Source organism: Coptis chinensis, chromosome 5 (genome assembly GCF_015680905.1).
Source record: "Coptis chinensis isolate HL-2020 chromosome 5, ASM1568090v1, whole genome shotgun sequence".
Taxonomy (NCBI): Eukaryota; Viridiplantae; Streptophyta; class Magnoliopsida; order Ranunculales; family Ranunculaceae; genus Coptis; species Coptis chinensis.
The window spans coordinates 85,004,711-85,022,474 of record NC_141460.1 but is presented as its reverse complement, the minus strand read 5'-3'; positions in this window follow the sequence as shown (position 1 = coordinate 85,022,474).

Here is a 17,764-nt window from a genome sequence, read left to right as displayed (position 1 = left end):
GGGAATTCCTAGTGGTTTGAGGCCTTGTTGCATATTGTCAATGCAATCGCACTCGGTGAAACGAGATTAGTTAGAACTCCATTTTTGGTCACTTATGCTAATTTCTCATATTTGCTTGAGGACAAGAAAAATTCTGTTTGGGGGTGGTTTGATAAGAGCCAAAAACTACAATTTTGGGCTCTTATCAATATGATCTTCTGTGTGTCACCACACACCATATCATCTATAACATAAAGTATTAGATGAATGCATATAACTAATAACATATATAATATGGATAACATTTGCCCATATGATTCTCATTCAAAATATAAAGAATTAGAGTTAATACAAAAGTAATGCTTTTAGTATATAACCCTATCAAAGGAGTAGAGACAAAACAGATGGGCAAAAACAATTCTAAGTGGCAAGGAATATGAGGGAAATCCAAGAGAGATCCCGAAACTCCTCTCACCAGACCCCCGAACTCATACTTACCAAACCACAGACCAGAGAATTGAAGATATATCTCTGTAAAGCTAGTTAGATTTTTTGGGGTTTAGGTTTCAAATTCGAAACCCTAAGAGAGAGAGAGCGAGCCGCCATGAGAGAAAGGGGCCATTTTTTTGTAGGGAACTATTTTAGTTTTCCTATAGGGATTGGAGTCTAATAGTCTACTACATTTTTGTTTCCCAATCCATATCCAATTCTGTTTCCAAACCTATCAGGAAACAATTAAGAAAAAAGGTTTACCAAAAAGAAAATAAGGGATCAAAGAGCCCAAACCCAAGTTCACCTCTTGTTTTATTCAAAATAACACAACATATTCTAAATTGCATCGAGAAATGAGAAGTGAGATGCAATGCCTACATTATTAGTTATTTTTGGATCGGAATGCTTACATTTAAAACCATAAATCATGTTGTAAAAATATATAAATAAATAAAAGTTGCCTAAAGTGTGAAATTCACATTTTTTGTTTTTTGAAATATTTAGAGGGTTAATGCATACCCACACCGGTTATATTGAAGGACTCCAGCCCGAAGGCTTATACTGTACGAAGGCTCATCAATACCCTAAAGGGAACCTAGCCTGAAGGCTAGCTCATGGCGATGCGCCATTTTGAATAAACCCAATTGCGTCCATCTTGTCCATAAAGACTTGCTTTCGTTCATCGGTCCACCTATTGTAGTAGCACCCTGTCTCTAGTCCGAAGGCTCACCTGGCCCAAAAAAAAAAAAAAAAAAAAAAAAAAATCTTACCCTCAACCAATACTTTGTGGGATTCAAACAGGAGTACACAACCAATTAAGCTAGAAGTTCTTGTATAAATTCACAAAAGTTGGATGCCCATAATTTTTTGGGTTAGTTAGACTTACCCTCCCATTAATAGTTGCAATTAGTGTTATCCCCCCATTTTCAAAAATATTAGTGATACCAATTGAAAGATCCAACGGCTACGAGATGATTTTTTTTTTTCAGATGAAGAAATCTGACCGTTGGATCTTACAAATAGGGGGGGGGGGGGTAAGTCTATCTTTATTTTTTATTTTTTCTACTAATTATTCAATGGAATGGATACATAGAAGACTTTTGTTTGGCGGCCAAATTAGGGATTAACAATCCAAAAAGCCTAAAATACCATAATTGCGTTTACCAAACAAAAGTCTTCCACGTAATCCATTCCCAATATAATGGTGCACAGGCATTCCACTTGCACAGAGATGCAACATCCAACATGACACGTTGTTGGACTGCCAGATTGAAGGGCTACCACTTGGCAAATTAAAATGCATTTTAAAATAGCATAGCACTACTAAAAATGCACAAAGCATATATCCTCCACATGGTAAATTTTAAAAATATGATGATCCACGCTACGGGTGAGTTTGAATTGTGGGAATAATTCCCACCATTTATTTATGAGTAAATTCCTGATTCGGCCATGATAATGTCAATGTGTTCTCAATTCGCCACAAATTGCAACTCAGCACATTTTGTCAGCAACTAGTGGGGTAATGTCAGCAATTTTTTGCACTGAGTTGCTGACAATGGCCGGATTAAGAACAAAATGACATTATCATGGCCGAATCAGGAATTTACCCTTTATTTATTAGCTAAAACCCTATTGGTAAGTTGAATTTAGGAGGTGTTTGTTTTTTTGCTACTTATAAGTTAGTGTTTACTACTTATAAGTATTTGCTACTTATAAGTTTATATAAGTCAAGTTTTGCTATTTGCATTTTTGGCACCTATAAATAACAAAAATATACTATAAAAGGGTCTACCACTTATAAACAGCTGAAAAACAAACACCAAAAAAAAATGGCTTACTACTTACACTACAAATAAGTAATATAGGGAGTGACTCTCAAGGACAAAAATGCCGAAAAAGTAACTCTCAAAGACACTTTTTTATTTTTGTAACTCTCAAGGACCGGGTAGATGAAAGTTCAAGTATATCCTTGACGCGAAATAAAAAAGGGATCAGGTAGATGAAATGTCAAGTATACCCCTGATGTGAAATAATTAATGGCCCGACCCAGACGAAACGACCTGGTGTATTTAGTATAAATATTGAATGTTCATACATGAACATTGAATGTTCATAGTCTTTGGGTATGAACATTCGATGTTCATAGTCCTTGGGTATGAATATTGATTGGGTATGAACATTCAATATTCATAGTCTTTTGGGTATGAACATTCAATGTTCACAGTCTTTGGGTATGAACATTCAATGTTTATAGTCTTTTAGGTATGAACATTCGATGTTCATAGTCCTTGGATATGAACATTGAATGTTCATAGTGAACATTCAATGTTCATAGTCCTTGGGTATGAACATTGATTGGGTATGAACATTCAATGTTCATAATCTTTTGGGTATGAACATTCGATGTTCATAGTCTTTGGTCCTTTGGGTATGAACATTGAATGTTCATAGTCTTTGGATATGAACATTGATTAGGTATGAACATTGAATGTTCATAGTCCTTTTGGTATGAACATTCAATGCTCATACCCAATCAATGTTCATAGTCCTTTGGGTATGAACATTCAATGTTCATACATCAATATATTGTATAAGGTACATTCACTTATTTGAATATGAACAATCATTGTTCATACACTAGCAGAAGGTATGAACACTCATTGTTCATAGTAAAATGACAGAAAGGGTAAAATTGGAAAATATTTATTTTAAATCCGGGTCATTTGTCCTTGAAGGTTATTTTCATGAAAGGGTATAACTGGCATTTAAAAAAAATAAAATGGCCCGGCCAACTTATTTTGTCATTGAGGGTTGAGGGTTACAAAATTTGAAATCGTGGGTTCGTGAGTTACTAATTTCTAAAATTTGTCCTTGTGAGTTACTCACCAAAAAGTGTGTCCTCTAGACTTCATTTTCTCAAAAATTGGGTAGTAGACCCAATTTCTTCTAAGTAATAAGCACTTACAAAAACCTAAAAACAAACACCCCCAAGTCTTTCAAGCTCTTCCACTTATCCCTGTCGCTATTTGTAAAAAATTTCTTACAATTGCAACTATTGAGTTGGGAAAAGTCATTCACCAAAAAAAGTTGGGAAAAGTCCCCCTCAAAATCAAAAGCTGACTATTAAAAGCTTAAAACTGGAATTTTCAATGGAATTTATTCCCAGTTTCCCACAAATCAAACCGCTTACGTTTTCCATCTCATTTACTTCATTTTGTCATTTTTTTGGATTTTATTTAAATTAATCATACAATTATTTGCTGTTTATTTTACTTGAAAAGTAGAAATATTTAATTATGTTTTACATCACAGGCTGGCAAGTGACGAGCAGGGGTGGATCCAGGGGCTGTAGCCCACCCTAACTTTCAAAATAATAATACTAATAATACTAGTATTAATAGTGTGTACAATTTACCCTAAAAAAAAAATAGAGGTGAAGAATAGTAGCAGCAGCCCACTTAGCTTGAGGATCCTGGATCCGCCACTGACAAGGGCATCCTTGAAGTGGTGCAGCTAAATGCCTAAGTATCACTTTAATTTGTTGGATTTCTAGCGATAGTTGCATCTAGATTTTATTGATTGTGGCAAATAAGTTGTTTGATTATGATTATGGTACCATGATATGATATGAGTTTTGCTGTTTGTGGTACCTAACTTGGCATTGGTTGGAAATGAACGGAGTCAATGGACACTTGGGGCCCAATGCTATTTTTCTTTAATCAAACTATGTAGCCTATCAGAAATCTTTGGTTGATTAAACTTGAGTCAAGCACGGCTCGCCTAACCAGTTATAATAAACGCCTAGATGTCCAGATGCTTGCAATTTTCAGCTGCACTAGTGCCATTACTACGTAGCAGCAATTTTCACCGTTAGAGCATACATATGTAGGTTGTCTTTTAGGAGACTTACAAATGAAAATAATAAAATACGAATGCTTCAAAAGTGTTTTGAAAATGTTGGAATTAACATACATACAAACTAATTTTATTGCTGATGTGATGGGCCATTAAGGGCGTAGTCTTGCTATATGATCAGCTATTCAGCTGTCTCCACAAGAACTTTTAGGAACTACAACTTTGAGATATACTTGCTGTTAGGAATAAACCAGATACAATAATAAAGAAAATACAAAATTTGCCAAATAAGAAACGTGTTCGTTTGAAATAGCTAGTATTACCAACTATAGTACAAAATATTAGGATATAGGTATTTATCGATATTCAATTTCTGGAAATGTATCGTAGATATATCCCCCTCTTTGGGGATATTTGACATTGTTTCACATGCAAATATCGTAGATATATCCAAAATATCGACAAATATCGTGGATATTGTGGATATTTTTTGATATATCATGATACATTATTTATATTTATTTGAAATATAATGGTAAATATTAAATAAAATTGTTATATACATAAAATATTGTCAAATATCTCCAAATATCGTAAAATATCTCCAAATATCACAAATATCGTTAAAATATCGCTGATATTTACAGTTGTATATATCTCTAAACATATCGTGATATTTATATATCTTTCTCTGAAATCCGGATAAATATCTCCAAATATCATGATATATCGGGATATTTTGTACTATGTTACCAACAATGATTAATCCTATCACACTAACGCATTATGTCTTCAAGATAGATTTACTCCTTCACGGTGTTTCAAGGTTGCTTGAGCAACAGTCTCCCAAGATAGAACGGATTTCATTCCAAGAAATGCTACCACTTCAATTCCAAAGAACTAGCGAACACAACATTATTATGTTTGTGCTCGAACAAACTTAGATATTTAGAGAGAGAATGCAAGAAAAAGATAGATTTTCAATGCAAAAAAAGTCCATTTATAGAAGAAATCGCAGCTTTTCGAAACAATGCAACGTTTCGAATTGTTGCAACTTTTCGAAAAGTCACATCTCTTCTATGTACTATTTCCACAAAACAATTGTATAAGCCCATTGGGCCCAAACGAAGGGCTTTTAAAAATGGGTCTTTTAAATAATTGGATGTTGACTATTTATTATTGCCATAACCACCAGTTGACCATTTATTCAAATACTGGACGTCATTGATTGTGGTTTCGGCCTCGTTGACCAAGCGGTTTTCAAATTTACAAATAATACCCCTTAAATAAGTAACCTAAAAAAACTTTATTTACAAAACATACCCTTCACCAGTTGCATCATTTCCATGCATTTAATGCATGCAAAGTTTTTTTCTCTCTCTCTCCTAAACGGAAGCAAACAATCGAAAAATATTTTAAAAAAATTAAATACATGTTTTCCGAAAATTGTACTCTCTGACCACACTACTCCTTAGAGGAAAAATAAGTTAGAGAGTTCATTGAAGAAGGGAAGCTTCTTCTTCAATTTCTGAACAACCATTGGTGAAAATCTTTTGTGTACTAGGTAGGTTATACAAAGCCGTTGTTATTGCATTTAATTTTTAGCTATTCGTCCATGCATTTAATTTGTCATCTAAAAGTTTCAGTGAATTGTAGGTCAAAATTTGAGTGATTATATAGGTGAATTATTAAGTTCAGTACTCAGTTAAGTTTTTGTTGTAGTCCTCTTACGCTGTCGTTCACATTTGGTTTTGTTGGCGTCCAATTACAGTTATGTAGATTAATACAGTCTTAGTCTTTATTTCAACGTTATTTCATTATTTCATTTCCTTTTATGTCTCAGGTCGAGGTTCTCCAGGATAGGTGGAAATGGCGACGGAGGAAAGTTTTCAATTCTTATGCAATTATGATGGAAAATTCGAAGCAGATGATACTGGTGGTGGTGGTACGGTGATAGGTACTCCGGTGGGGGTAACGAAGCTTCGAAGTTGTTCTGTAAACTGTCCATTGGACGATTTCATTATTCTTCTTGAGAAAATAAGCAAAATTAAACCACTAAAGTTCTGTTTTTTGGTTTATGGCCATCCATGCACTGTTGAAGATGTGGATGACTACAAGGAAATGATTGAGTCGATGAGGTGTAAAAAGATGGGAGATTTACAGATTCTAATGTCTAGAATAGAAAGAAGTGATTTGATGGATGAGGATAATGATGTCGTACATTCATGTGCTTCCCTTGTGTACATGAATAAAATGAGAGATGGTACTGAGCTCGCCCCTCCCCCTTATTCCGTTTTAGTTTGTCTTTATTTGCGGTGAATTAATTTAAAAAGTGTGTTGGCAGATATTAACAAACCCACTGAAGTGGTTGTAGGGGAGTTTATTGAAGAAGACAGAGTAGATATTGGGAATGACACCCCTGGCGGTAAGTTGTTTGTTCAAAGAAATTTGTGCACTTTTTTAGTCATTTGATAAGAGTCCAAAACTGTAGTTTTAACTCCTTAATAATATTAAATTTAGACCAATTATGTTTATAATAAATAAGAGTTCGTATTGTTTACGTACTTTTGTATATTTCAGGTCTTGGAGTCAACTATGTGAAGAAATATATCACTTTTGCAAGAGAAATGAGCAAAGGTTGGTTGCTAAGAAAATCTATGGTTAAAGCCCAAGTTTCAAGAAGAAAAAGGATTTTTAAAGTCCAGTCAAAGCTGAAAAGTCAAAGTCAACGCGGGCAGAAATAGAGCATAAAAATCAATAGAACTTCCATAAGCCGTATCTTTGGACTCAGACCTTGGAATTGGGCCTATTATATGTGAAAATGACCAGCTCGGAAAGAGATTTCTAATGGTCTAGGCCTACTTGATCCAATCAGAGGAGTAAAAGTGGATGAAAAGGCTGTTGCAGTAATTTCCAGTAGAGAAACCCTTTTTGGACTTAAATAATTAGGTTTTGGGCTTGATTTAGTGGCCCAAAACATAGCTCTAAAGCCCATGCACGAAATTGTAAACCTAGCCCTCTCCTATATAAAGAGGACTAAGGCAAAACTCTAACTCTCTCTCTTCCACTTAGTTTTAGTTTAATTAGGGTTTAATATTAGATATCTCCTACCTCTTCTCTTTAGTCTAAACCTAGTTTATGTTTTATTAGCCTAATCACTATTAATACAATTCAAGTTATTTATATTATTTTATTTTTTTCGCTTAAAGGTAATTGATTAAAAGAATAAAGTTACAAGGAAAAAGAATAAGAAGTGTTAAGAACTGTATAGAATGAGTATCATCAGTTGTGTACCCACCTATTACATCTTACATATAACTTATGAAACGGAAGTAAGTAGTAAAGTGGTTCTCTATATCTCTCACAAAAGGAGGTTTGTTGTCCCACCATTTACTTTCTCCATTTTGCAATGCTGCTCCATGTCTCGCTGACTATCCGCACCTTTGTTTGTCTCCCTCCATGTAGTTGTAACATTGATCCATGATGCTTTCTCCTTGAGTTGCATCCATTTTGTTCTAACCCTCCAATGCCTTTGTGTCTTCACGAAGGCTTTGACTACCGATGCAGAGTCGGATTCCACCCATATATATCTCCGGTCCGATCCGGTGCCTGCGAGATCCCTTCTATAATAGCATAAGTTTCGCCATATAGTTAGTACATACCCCAAGTCCTCTTTGGCTGCTGCCCCAAAAGTTATCCATGTCATCTCGAGAATCACTCCCCAACCAACCCCCTGCACGGGTTCCCTCGTGAACTTCCATCAACATTAATTTTTATGATGCGGAGGTGGTAGAAGCGAAACATTCGAATTTTGGGTGCTCTTCTCGGTTTGTGTTGGAGATTAAGGGTGTGAAGAATTTTCATATCGGTCCTTTGTGTTGTTCATGGTACTGTCAATTTTGGTATGCTCGATGATGGCTCTTCTAGTCGAGAAAGCAAATATTAGAAATTTGGAGTTTTCGATCATAGAGCACTGGTTTCTATTTTTCCATAAAGGTGACCATACTTGTCGTGAGCAAGCTTTCCACATATCGAGAATCAAAGAGCTATGGTGTTTGGCTGTTGCATGATGTCATTGAAGGATTCAATGTGTGATGTAATGCTGAAAATATTTCGAGCATGATCCCAAACTCTCTTGGCCAATTAGCGATGATGAGAGGATGTGCTCAAGATTTTTCGTCTCCGCTTACATATACAACATCGAGGCCACCGTGTGTCTTCGTTATTGCAACATGTCATCTGTTCTAGATACCCCGAATAAGTTTCCATGCTATGCCGAGAGTCTTTGGAAGAATCTTAGAGCTCGGATGAACTTGCATCCTTTTTTTCGGTGCTTTTCGTCCGAATATCCTCATCTTATTTCGCTGACCGAAAACTTTCCCTTAATGTCGAGAGCGGATTCTCTCATCTTCCTTTGAATTGTCAGGTTGCTGCGGATGAGAGGGATTGATACCAATGAGCTGCAGAACATGAGTCATGTTGCGGAGAAGTTCAAAGGTTGCCTTGAATGAATTCATTGAGTCGGCCTTGGAGCTTCGATATCTTTGCATTCTTCACGAAAAAGTCACGGATCGGTTGTTGATGGATCAATTCTCCCTCAAACATTAATTGATGTCCCATTTCCTACCACCCATCCATGCGGTGATTCATTTCTTTGAGAGCCCATCAATACCCTTCCAATTTGTCGAGGTTTTATATTCAGTCCAAGTACCCGACCTGTTTGTGTATTTGCCTCGCATGAAGGCAGACCAATCACTCTCCTCAGTGAGCAAGCCCCAGGCATGTTTCATTAACATTGAGAGGTTGATATCCTTGAGTCTCCTGATGCCCAATCCTCCCTCTTCCAGAGGTTTACATGTTTTTTCCCATGACACCGTAAAAGATTTCCTTTCCGCCGGGTTACCACTCCAGATGAAATTTCGAATTATGCTCTCACATTCTTTGATCACTGATTTTGGCCATTTGTAGATTGCCATGTTATGCACGGGTATGCTATTAAGAACATGTCTTGCTAATACTACTCTTCCCTGGAAGGAGAGCATTTTGCCAGCCCAACCTGCAGCTCTGTTCCTGATCCTGTCCACTAGAGGTGCTAATGCAGCTTTTGTCACTCTGCCCATGATCAGTGGAACCCCAAGATACTTCTCAGGTAACATGCCTTCTTTTATACCCATAACCTCCTGAATCAAAAATTTTCTCCTGTTATTCATTGGACTCAGAAAGATCTTATACTTCTCCTTATTTATGTGTTGGCCAGAGGTATCCTGATATCTGTTAAGAAGTTTGACAAGTTGCTTAATGCCCCTTATGTTAGCATTGCAGAAAAGAAAAATATCATCCGCAAACAATAAGTGAGAAGGGCTGGAATATTTGGAATTCACCACCATGTGCTGAAGTTTCTTGTCAAGAACCAATCTGCTGATGCTTCTACTTAGACAATCTTCCGCCAGAGCAAAGAGCATCGGGGAGAGAGGATCCCCTTGTTTCAATCCACTTCCTGCTGAAAAATACCCCTGAGGACCTCCATTGATCATGATTGACATTGTATTACTCTGAAAGATTGCTTGCAACCATCTGATCCATCTTTCATTGAATCCCACATCTTTGCAAAGCCCGACCAAAGAAAGTTCCAGTCCATAGTATCGAAAGCTTGAGAGATGTCCAGTTTGATTCCAATACTTCCACCATGTCGGGGTATTTGCAATTCATTCACTAATTCCGAGGCTAGTCCAATGGCTTGTTGGGAGTTTCTGTTGGGAATGAAGCCATATTGTTCCTTACTGATAATTCTTTCTGCAATTGGACACAGCCTTTTGGCGAGAATCTTGGTGATGACCTTGCAAATAAAGTTGGAGGCATATTGAATGAAACTTGCCGGTGATTAGCATTTTTCTCTTTCGGATAAGAACAATGAAGTTGGAATTAAATCCAAGGGGCAATCTAGATTTGATAAAGAAGTAGCTGATGGCTCGTACTAGATCATGCCCGACAATATCCCAACAGTGATGAAAGAAAAACCCAGAGAAACCATCTGGACCCGGAGAGCTATCTGGATTCAGGTGAAAAACTGCCGCTTTCACTTCCTCTGCAGACAGAATAGTGGTGAGAAAGTCATTATCCTCCGATTGCAGGTCTTGAGGCATGTGATGAATGAGTTCCCAGTCCATGATGTGATCTACCTTCCTGAATTTGTCAGTATAGTGTCTGACAATATGATTACCAATGTCCTCTTGAGTATCTAGAGTGATTCCTTCATCAGTCTTCATTTCTGTGATCAAAGACTTGCTTCTATTTCTATTAGCCATAGCATGAAAGAATTTAGTGCTCCTGTCATTGTCTGAATCCCATTTTGTTCTTGATTTCTGTTTCCAGAACAGTTGCTCTTGCTGTAACAGTAACTCCACTTGGTTTTCTTGGTCCACCATTTGAGTAACAAAATCCTCTGTAACATTTCCTTTCTCAAATTGGTCCTGCATCTGCTCCAATTTTTTTGATTCTGCCTCCACTTTGATTTTGATATTGCCGAAAGTGTCCTTGTTCCAATTCTTCAACACACCCTTCAACCTCTTTAGCTTCTGTGTAAGAATAAAAATGGAATTGCCCAAAATTGGCTGCTGCCAACTGTCAAGTACTATGTCTCTGAAGGTAGGATGTGTACACCACATATTGAAGAATTTAAAGGGCTTGTTCTTGGGATGAGGAATGCTGATATTTCCACCCATAAGAGGAGAGTGATCAGAACAAATTCGGCTAGACACCTGATACTTCCAACCCGGGAATGAGGTACCCCAATTTGCATTACACAGAATTCTGTCTAGCTTGCCCAGAATTTTAAAGCTCCCTACTTGTTTGTTCCACCAAGTGAGCTGATATCCACTGCTAGGAACTTCCATCAGTTGATTATTACTAATAAAGTCTCTGAATTCATTCATGGAAGTTGCAGTAGGTTGATTTCCACCTTTCTTTTCAGAAATACTCAGGTAGGCGTTGAAGTCCCCTAAAATCAGCCACGCCAAATTGAGTGGATTGATATTAGACAAGTCTAGCCATAATTGCCTTCTGTGCACCGAAAGACAATGAGCATGAACTATGGTAATGAGAGCTCTGTCAATCATCATAGTAATGTGCTGATTTGAAAAATGAATTAGAGTGGGAGTGGGGATCGAAGCTTTCCAGATGAGCCAGAGATTGGGAACTCGATTCGGATCAGAACTAGGATTAGAGAAGAATGCACTGTTCATTCCTAGTGAGTGTAGAACATTGATGGGAAAGTCCTTGGGTAGTATTTATATTATTTTAATTATGTCTTCTTCTGATTTATTCTATGATGGTCTAATGAACCATAGTTAAACTTCCATTAGAGGGGTTTGATTTAAGCTTTGATGAAAACTTGATGTGTTAGTATATAATAGTTGTATTAAAGAGCTTCAAGTCTAGGGTTTTCTATTTTGAAATAAGTAAAATAAGCCTAGACTAGAGGGTAGTTCATTCACCATGAGAATGGGTTTCAACTTCCTCTCATACTAATTATTAGTTGGTTAGAAATGTCATGAATAATTAGGGATAAAAAGACCTAACTTTTATATTGAACTTTGTGTGAAAACATAAAGATTAGGGTTGCAACAAACTCTATACTAGTATGTTAGGGATTAATCAAGGTGGATATCAAATCTCTCTAATTCCTTCTTCATATTCACATCTTATTATTTAATTGTCATAGTTTAATTTAGAATATATTCAATATTAGTTTTCGCCATATTAGAATCATTACTCTCATGCTATTTGTTTGTTAATCATTAGTGGAATTATTATTTTCTAAAGCAATTAGGAGTGGAACGAATTCTTACTCTAGTTTATTACATGATAATTGAGAGTAGAACTTTGATATTAAAAGACATGCAAATTATAGTTTACTTCTTCTTAGTATAATTAGCTAAGTAAGAGGAAAAACAGTAATTTTTAGTTTATCAAATGGCACCGCTGCCATCTTAGTTGTATTTAGAATTAAATTCTGTTAGTTTTTTCAATTCTACAAATAGCCCAATTCACCCACCCACCCTATTGTTCGAAAGCGTTTGTTTCTTACTGTGTTTTCTATTTCTTGAAAACAGGATTTTGCTCCTGGAAATTTTTCGAATTTGTACTCAGAGCGCGCCCGCGCCCTAATTTACATTATATTTGAGCGTGCACGCGCCCTTCCTTCTAGTAAGCTGATTTCATATTTTCTTTCTAATTTTCAGGCCCAGCCCATTGAGAAACCGCTCGAAATTCCGTTTCTAAAAAAGGAATCACAGAGCGCGCACGCGCCCTTGTTGCTTTAAATTTGAGGACGCCCGTGCCCCTTTGAAGAAAGCCCGATATACACAGGTTAGTTCCATAACATCATTTCGTTTGAAATAATTATTGATTCAGTGTTCCAAGCTTCCACAGGACATTGAGGTTCGTATTAAAAGACGTTATTCATAAACGTATCAAGGAGGCACTCAGGTCTCCTTCTTTCATTCCTCGTCTTTTATTTCAGAGGAGTTTAATTCTAGTATATCAGGTTGTTGTTTGATTGTTGTCGTGTTTCTTTTATATTGGACTTAGCCTTGCATGAAATTAAGGTCTGGTAAGAGAAAACCATCTAACATTATCTATCGTAAACGTCAACGCACACACCTATCTAGAATATCACACACTACACCTGCATCAATGGCTGAAGAAGCAGAGACTCCTTTCTCTGATTTTTACAAAGCCCTAAACGATGGCCCTAAGTCATGCATCGTTCTTGCAGACCCAGTGGGGGATTTTTGAATTCCCCCGAATATTTTTAATTTGTTACCCGTTTTTCATGGTTTAGACCACAAAAAACCTTATCAACATAGGCGTAGGATAGAACAAGTTCTCACTACATTCCATCATCCTAACGTAGGTTTTGAAAAAATTAAACTGAGGGTGTTTCTTTTCACCCTAGCCGATAAGACAGCGTCTTGGTTAACTACCCAAACGCCTAATTCCGTGGACTCATGGGCCAAACTTGTTCAATTGTTCATGAAACAGTTTTACCCACCACTGAAGATAGATGAAATGATTCAAAAGATTTATTTCTTCTGCCAGAACCCTCATGAATCCTTTTCAAAGGCCTGGAACCGGTACACTGATTTTCTTATAGAGTGTCCAGATCATAACCTTGCAAAAGACACGCTTGTTCGTGCTTTTTTCAAGGGGCTTTCACATCATCATAAGGAGGTTCTTGATATAATGAATGGGGTTAGATTCCTTAGTAAAGGAGCCTCAGAGGCTTATAGGTTTTTAGAAGATCAATCCAAGTGTAATAATAACAGGGGGTAGCGATATTTCCTACTGCACTACTTCTTCTTTCACAGCCAAGGCTGCCAGTATGTTTGAGGTTAAACCTGATCCTGAGCTTAGAACTCTAATCGAATCCCTCACAAAAAAGGTAGAAGTCATTTCTGTTCAACATAAGCCTACTCCTGTCATGAACAATAACTCTCTTCCATGTAATTTATGTTTTAGTCTTGAGCATACCGATTCCTATTGTCCTCTCATCTATGAACAACCACCCGCACAGCCGGACAATGTTTGCTCCGTAAATAGCCTTCCTAACGCACCTTGGAGACAAAACCACAACTTCAGTTGGCGAAATAATCAACCAGTTACACCTCCGGGGTTTAATAATCAAAATGTTAGGCAATCAAACAATTATAACCCAGCTCCACCAAGACAAGTACAAGGACCAGGTAATTATAATAATTATAATAATAATAGAAGAGGTATCGTCCCAATTAATAACAACTATCACAACCCACCCATTAATAATCAACGTGAGATAGTTCCTAGCACACCACCTGTGGCCGCTATACCTTCACAACCGAATCGTTTCAATGCCTACATGCAAGCTCAACAACAGATTCTACTATCCATTCAACAATCCATACAACAGTTAACCCAAGATAAAGCCCAACCAAAATGTGTGTTTCCAGGTCAAGCTATACCTAATCCTAAAATGCCAAACACAGCATTTGAAGTAACCGATAATACTAGTAACAAACATTTAAACTTAGGTGAGTTAAATGCCATCACCACTCTCCGTTCTGGTAGAGTGGTTGATAACACTGTAACTATGCCCATTGATACACCACTAGTGGTCATTGAAAATGAAAATTTACTAGATACAAAAATAGAAACTGAAGATCCTACTCATGTAGAGGTACCAGTTAAACCACAACCCAAGAAAAAAGCGGCCAAGGTTAAAAATCCTATTGACCCATATGCTAAATATAGAGAAAACCCACTGTTTCCCCAGAGACTAGCCATGTTAAAAAAGAATACAAATTTTGATGAGATTAAGGAAGTTTTTAAAAATCTAACGATAAACCTACCTTTTCTCGAAGCTATTAAAAAATTACCACGACATGCTAAGTTTCTAAAAGAGTTGTGCACTACTATGCGGCAAAGCAAATATTCTGAAAGACGCCTTTTTAACTGAACAGTTTCCCACTCTATTTGAACATAACGGAATCGTTAAGTACAAGGACCCTGATCGTCCTACTGTACAATGCACCTTAGGGGATACTCATACGACAACTGCTCTATTAGACCTGGGGGCGAGTATTAACTTACTCCCTTATTATCTATATAAACAAATAGGTCTACAAGATATGCAACCAACTAAAATGACATTGATATTGCAAATAGCTGACTGCTCTATTAAGTATCCTAAAGGTGTTGTTGAAAATGTACTGATTAAAGTTCAAGATTTTAACTACCCAGCTAACTTCATTATCCTCGACGCAAAAGTCACTAATGACTCTGTTCCTATCATCTTGGGGTGTCCCTTCTTGGCAACTGCTAATACGCTCATAAATTGTCGCGATGGTTCGATGTCCATGTCCTTTCGACACCTTTCTGTTGAGGTGAATGCTTTCAAAATGATGCAATATTTACCCGATACGACTATCGATGGAGAAGTTAGCATGATCGAGAGCTTAGCTCAAGATTATTTCAACAACACGTTTCTAGAGAATCAGATGCATCAATTTCTTTCCTTCGGAAATTCCAACTTCAATGATGACTCCCTGGACATAGATTTCCTTCGACTCTTTTGCAACTCTTCTTTTCCACTTCACGAGTCCCCCCATATCAACATTCATTCATCCCTCGACGCCACGACGGAAGAAGAATTTTTCAACCTCTATCCTACTGATTCTTCTTACCCACCTATTGAGGAATTTACATATCTCAAGGCTTCTGATTATCTAAAACTAAGAACACTAGTTGAGCTCCATTCATCCACCTCACATCCCAATGTCACTCATTCACGTTCTATCACCAATATTCCCACCTTCCACCTTTTCAAAGGAACCTTGAGTTTGCACTTGACCCTTTTACTTCTCCTGTGCTTCATAATTATTTAAACCCTCCTAATACAGAAATAATACCCAAGGACAAGCCACTCGACCCTTTCATTTTCAGATGTGTGATTATACCAACCCATGCCACCAATGAGTTTTGTGCTAAACCCACATTCTCATTTTTTTTCATTCCTTACTTCTAAAACTTATCCATATCCCATATATCTTCCACAATCATTCATTTTTTCACAATCATTCACTTGGCCACCCTTTTGTTGGATTAAGATAGACCATCAAAATGTTGTAGCAGAGGATCGGATGTACTATTAATTTCATTCACTGTTTGAATAACCATGAACTGTGCCTTTGCCACTATCGCGTTAGATTTTTTAGGAGTCTTTTCAGAAAAGTAAGAAGGCCCTAGCGGTTCATGACTGTTCCCCCCAATCCGCTTACTACAATATTGGTTCTACCGGTGCTTGTTTTTTGAAATTGACTTTTCTTTGGGACTGTTCTTCATTGAAGATTTGTTGTGGTTTTTGATTGGTGGTCTTGTCTGTTTTCCGCTCTTAGTTGATTTATTCTCACATGGTGTTATTGGCCTCCTCTTTGGAGGCTGAACAAAATCATTATCACTACTATTCTCATTATCACCCCTTCTTTTAGCACAAGGCCCGCTTCCTTTAATTAACTACACATACAAAAATACATATAAATTTACCAAGACACTATATCAGCTTCCAAAAAAATATTTAAGCGATGGGCTGGAGTACAAGAGTATATAATTAATTACCAATGGTTGTCAATCTTCTACAAAATATTTTCTTCTTTTCGCTCAACGTTTCATTAATTCCTGCAAGGGCTGAATCCAAGGGAAAATTTTATTCATCTTGCATTTTTGTAGTGCAAATAATAACATACATTCAATACCACATAAAATCACCACATTTTCTTCATCATTTAGGACCAAATTTATTCATGTTTTAGTAGCCACCTTCCTCACTTCCTTAGTAGGCATCCGATTTAAATTCTACCAGTACAGGAGCACAAAACATTAGGTTTACTCATGACTACATTGTGGCAATATGAAGATACATTGCAGTACACATTACCACAGTTTGTTGCTCCACATGACCACTTCCAGTATTAAGAGATTGCTGTAATAACAACTTTGTAGCCTGGGTTACGACCTGCAATTACGCGATCACAGATGACAAGCTTTGTCAGTGCTGAAATTGTTAATATCAATAAAAAGTGCAACACGCAAAAATTAACCTCAGCTCATTCTGCTTCTTCTGTTTACAGAAAATGTCCAAAGAAAGAAGCTTCTTATCATCAAGTTCTTGCTGTAACAAACCATGAAATTCAGCAATAATAATAACAGAAAAGTCATCCATCAAATCCAAAGTAGCAAGACTTATAAACCTTTAGTGTCTTTCTGTAGACTCCCTCTGCTTGCACCATCGAAGGAATATGTAACTTACCCAACACAGTCAATTTCTTGGGGTTGTTTAATTTGGACTCCCAAGTTCTCCTACGGGTGGTTTCCCAGGGAAACCTACCCAACATTGAAACTAGGGGAATATCTCCCCATCCACCCGGTGGACATTCAAAGCGGGCACATGAAGGAAAAGCCAACACTCCAACGCTAGTGCACACCCATATAGGGTGTGTGCAAATGGTTTTTCCGGTTGAACCTGAAAGTGTTTTTCCATATCTATATGTAGAACCTCTGCACCATCACGAATACCTTCAAACGTTAGATAAAAGTCAAACTTTGTCAAATCAACTGCAATATCAACATGTTTGACATCAACGCCCTTCGAACTGCTTGGCAAGAGGAAAGCCCCGAGCACAAACAAATGGTTAAGTCGGTGGATGTCGTCACAGGTGTTCGGATCGCTACGTACCGAAACTCTCTTAGGTTTTTTCCTTACTACCGCAAACTCGATCAGCAGAACGGCCCCAAACGGAGTCAAGCGTCTTCCCTCTGGCTGAAAATACCTTAGACGAAAATTAGAAGGGTCAAACACGTCCATTTTGTAAAACCACTGAGGTGGTGTCTCTGTGGATATACC